The sequence below is a fragment of the Ranitomeya variabilis genome, chromosome 2 (assembly GCF_051348905.1).
Source record: "Ranitomeya variabilis isolate aRanVar5 chromosome 2, aRanVar5.hap1, whole genome shotgun sequence".
Lineage (NCBI taxonomy): Eukaryota > Metazoa > Chordata > Amphibia > Anura > Dendrobatidae > Ranitomeya > Ranitomeya variabilis.
The window spans coordinates 386,259,200-386,264,666 of record NC_135233.1 but is presented as its reverse complement, the minus strand read 5'-3'; positions in this window follow the sequence as shown (position 1 = coordinate 386,264,666).

Below are 5,467 nucleotides of genomic sequence, written 5' to 3'. Positions count from 1 at the left end.
TTTTTTTCACAGAAATTATTTTTTAGCCCCCAGCTTTGTATTTTTACAAGGGTAACATAATAAATTGGACCCCAAAAGTTGTTTTCCAATTTGTCCTGAGTACGCTGATACCCCATATGTGGGGGGGAACCACTGTTTGGGCGCATGACAGAGCTCGGAAGGGAAGGAGCGCCATTTGGAATGCAGACTTAAATGGATTGGTCTGCAGGCGTCACGTTGCAGTTGCAGAGCCCCTGATGTACCCAAACAGTAGAAACCCCCACAAGTGACCCCAAATTGGAAACTAGACCTCCCAAGGAACTTATCTAGATGTGTTGTGAGAACTTTGAACCCCCAAGTGTTTCACTACAGTTTATAACGCAGAGCCGTGAAAATAAAAATTATTTTTTTTTTCACAAAAATGATTTTTTAGCCCCCCGTTTTGTATTTTCACAAGGGTAACAGGATAAATTGGACCCCAAAAGTTGTTGTCCAATTTGTCCTGTGTACGCTAATACCCCATATGTGGGGGTAAACCACTGTTTGGGCGCATGGCAGAGCTCGGAAGGGAAGGAGCGCCGTTTGGAATGCAGACTTAGATGGATTGGTCTGCAGGCGTCACGTTGCATTTGCAGAGCCCCTGATGTACCTAAACAGTAGAAACCCCCCACAAGTGACCCCATATTGGAAATTAGACCCCCCAAGGAACTTATCTAGATGTGTTGTGAAAACTTTGAACCCCCAAGTGTTTCACTACAGTTTACAACGCAGAGCCGTGAAAATAAAAAATCTTTTTTTCCCACAAAACTTATTTTTTAGCCCCCAGTTTTGTATTTTCCCAAGGGTAACAGGAGAAATTGGACCCCAAAAGATGTTTTCCAATTTGTCCTGAGTACGCTGATACCCTATATGTTGGGGTAAACCCCTGTTTCGGTACACGGGAGAGCTCTGAAGGGAAGGAGCACTGTTTTACTTTTTCAACGCAGAATTGTCTGGAATTGAGATCGGATGCCATGTCCCGTTTGGAGAGCCCCTGATGTGCCTAAACAGTGGAACCCCCCCAATTATAACTGAAACCCTAATCCAAACATACCCCTTACCCTAATCCCAATGGTAACCCTAACCACACCCCTAACCCTGACACACCCCTAACCCTAATCCCAACCCTATTCCCAACCGTAAATGTAATCCAAACCCTAACTTTAGCCCCAACCCTAACTGTAGCCCTAACCCTAGCCCTAACCCTAGCCCTAACCCTAGCCCTAACCCTAGCCCTAACCACAGCCCTAACCCTAACCCTAACCCTAGCCCTAACCCTAGCAATAACCCTAGCCCTAACCCTAGCCCTAACCCTAGCCCTAACCCTAGCCCTAACCCTAGCAATAACCCTAGCCCTAACCCTAGCCCTAACCCTAGCAATAACCCTAGCAATAACCCTAGCCCTAACCCTAGCCCTAACCCTAAGCCTAGCCCTAACCCTAGCCCTAACCCTAACCCTAGCCCTAACCCTAATGGGAAAATAGAAATAAATACATTTTTTTTATTTTCTTATTTTTCCCTAACTAAGGGGGTGATGAAGGGGGGTTTGATTTACTTTTATAGCGGGTTATTTAGCGGATTTTTATGATTGGCAGCCGTCACACACTGAAAGACGCTTTTTATTGCCAAAACTAGTTTTTGCGTTACCACATTTTGAGAGCTATAATTTTTCCATATTTGAGTCCACAGAGTCATGTGAGGTCTTGTTTTTTGCGGGACGAGTTGACGTTTTTATTGGTAACATTTTCGGGCACATGACATTTTTTGATCGCTTTTTATTCCGATTTTTGTGAGGCAGAATGATCAAAAACCAGCTATTGATGAATTTCTTTTGGGGGAGGCGTTTATACCGTTCCGCGTTTGGTAAAATTTATAAAGCAGTTTTATTCTTCGGGTAAGTACAATTACAACGATACCTCATTTATATCATTTTTTTATGTTTTGGCGCTTTTATACGATAAAAACTATTTTATAGAAAAAATAATTATTTTGGTATCGCTTTATTCTCAGGACTATAACTTTTTTATTTTTTTGCTGATGATGCTGTATGGTGGCTAGTTTTTTGCGGGACAAGATGACATTTTCAGCGGTACCATGGTTATTTATATCAGTCTTTTTGATCGCGTGTTATTCCACTTTTTGTTCGGTGGTATGGTAATAAAGCGTTGTTTTTTGCCTCGTTTTTTTTTTTTTTTCTCACGGTGTTTACTGAAGGGGTTAACTAGTGATATAATTTTATAGGTTGGGTCGTTACGGACGCGGCGATACTAAATATGTGTACTTTTATTGTTTTGTTTTTTTTATTTAGATAAAGAAATGTATTTATGGGAATAATTTTATTTTTTTTTTCTTTATTTAGGAATTTATTTTTTATTTATTTTTTTACACCTGTGGAAAAAATTTTTTTTTACATTTTTACTTTGTCCCAGGGGGGGACATTACAGATCGTTGATCTGACAGTGTGCATAGCACTCTGTCAGATCGGCGATCTGCTGTACAGGGCTGCAGGCTTACCAGCGCCTGCTCTGAGCAGGCACTCGGTAAGCCACCTCCCTCCCTGCAGGACCCGGATGCCGCGGCCATCTTGGATCCGGGACCTGCAGCGAGGAGGGAGGTAGGAGAACTGTTATGACCCCAATGGCGAGGGTCTCAGAGGAACGTGGAAGTCTGCAGAATACAAAAATCCAGCTCATAGGGCAGTGGTAACTGGGTTGACCATATATCTACTCCTAACGCCAACACTAGAAGTAGCCGGGGATCATTCCTACGTTGATTCTAGATGACACGCGCCAGCCGGAGAATCTAGCTACCCCTAGTAGAGGAAAACAAAGACCTTTCTTGCCTCCAGAGAAGGGGACCCCAAAGCTGGATAGAAGCCCCCCACAAATAATGACGGTGAGGTAAGAGGAAATGACAAACACAGAAATGAATCAGGTTTAGCACAGAGAGGCCCGCTTACTGATAGCAGAATAAAGAAAGGTAACTTATATGGTCAACAAAAACCCTATCAAAATCCACACTGGAAATTCAAGAACCCCCGAACCGTCTAACGGTCCGGGGGGAGAACACCAGCCCCCTAGAGCTTCCAGCAAAGGTCAGGATATAGATTTGGAACAAGCTGGACAAAAATACAAAACCAAAACAAATAGCAAAAAGCAAAAGGCAGACTTAGCTGATATAACTGGAACCAGGATCAGTAGACAAGAGCACAGCAGACTAGCTCTGATAACTACGTTGCCAGGCATTGAACTGAAGGTCCAGGGAGCTTATATAGCAACACCCCTAACTAACGACCCAGGTGCGGATAAAAGGAATGACAGAAAAACCAGAGTCAAAAAACTAGTAACCACTAGAGGGAGCAAAAAGCAAATTCACAACAGTACCCCCCCCTTAGTGAGGGGTCACCGAACCCTCACCACGACCACCAGGGCGATCAGGATGAGCGGCATGAAAGGCACGAACTAAATCGGCCGCATGAACATCAGAGGCGACCACCCAGGAATTATCCTCCTGACCATAGCCCTTCCACTTGACCAGGTACTGAAGCCTCCGCCTGGAGAGGCGAGAATCCAAGATCTTCTCCACCACGTACTCCAACTCGCCCTCAACCAACACCGGAGCAGGAGGCTCAGCAGAAGGAACTACAGGCACAATGTACCGCCGCAACAAGGACCTATGAAATACATTGTGAATAGCAAACGACACAGGAAGATCCAGACGAAAAGATACAGGATTAAGGATTTCCAATATCTTGTAAGGCCCAATAAAACGAGGTTTAAATTTGGGAGAGGAGACCTTCATAGGAACAAAGCGGGAAGAAAGCCATACCAAATCCCCAACGCGTAGTCGGGGACCCACACCGCGACGGCGGTTGGCAAAGCGCTGAGCCTTCTCCTGTGACAACTTCAAGTTGTCCACCACATGATTCCAGATCTGCTGCAACCTATCCACCACAGAATCCACCCCAGGACAGTCAGAAGGCTCCACATGACCCGAAGAAAAGCGAGGATGGAAACCAGAGTTGCAGAAAAAAGGCGAAACCAAGGTGGCGGAACTAGCCCGATTATTAAGGGCAAACTCAGCCAACGGCAAGAATGTCACCCAATCGTCCTGATCAGCAGAGACAAAACACCTCAAATAAGCCTCCAAAGTCTGATTGGTTCGCTCCGTCTGTCCATTAGTCTGAGGATGGAAAGCAGACGAAAACGACAAATCAATGCCCATCCTACTACAAAAGGATCGCCAGAACCTGGAAACGAACTGGGATCCTCTGTCTGACACAATATTCTCAGGGATGCCGTGCAAACGAACCACGTTCTGGAAAAACACAGGAACCAGATCGGAAGAGGAAGGCAGCTTAGGCAAAGGAACCAAATGGACCATCTTGGAGAAGCGATCACATATCACCCAGATAACGGACATGCCCTGAGATAGCGGAAGATCAGAAATGAAATCCATGGAGATATGTGTCCAAGGTCTCTTCGGGACAGGCAAGGGCAAGAGCAAACCGCTGGCACGAGAACAGCAAGGCTTAGCTCGAGCACAAGTCCCACAGGACTGCACAAATGACCGCACATCCCTTGACAAGGAAGGCCACCAAAAGGACCTGGCCACCAGATCTCTGGTGCCAAAAATTCCCGGGTGACCTGCCAACACCGAGGAATGAACCTCGGAAATGACTCTGCTGGTCCACTTATCCGGGACAAACAGTCTGTCAGGTGGACAAGACTCAGGCCTATCAGCCTGAAATCTCTGCAACACACGTCGCAGATCCGGAGAAATAGCTGACAAGATAACTCCATCTTTAAGAATACCAACAGGATCAGCGACTCCAGGAGCATCAGGCACAAAGCTCCTAGAAAGAGCATCGGCCTTCACATTCTTTGAACCTGGTAAATACGAGACAACAAAATCAAAGCGGGAGAAAAACAATGACCAGCGGGCCTGTCTCGGATTAAGGCGTTTAGCAGACTCGAGATACATCAGATTTTTGTGATCAGTCAAGACCACCACACGATGCTTAGCACCCTCGAGCCAATGACGCCACTCCTCAAATGCCCATTTCATGGCCAACAACTCCCGATTGCCCACATCATAATTTCGCTCGGCAGGCGAAAACTTCCTAGAGAAAAAGGCACAAGGTTTCATAACAGAGCAACCAGGGCCTCTCTGCGACAAAACGGCCCCTGCCCCAATCTCCGAAGCATCCACCTCAACCTGAAAGGGAAGTGAGACGTCAGGCTGGCACAAAACAGGCGCCGAAGTAAACCGGCGTTTCAACTCCTGGAAAGCCTCCACGGCAGCAGGAGCCCAGTTAGCTACATCGGAGCCCTTCTTGGTCATATCCGTCAAAGGTTTCACAATGCTAGAAAAATTAGCAATAAAACGACGGTAGAAGTTAGCGAAGCCCAAGAACTTCTGAAGACTCTTAACTGACGAGGGCTGAGTC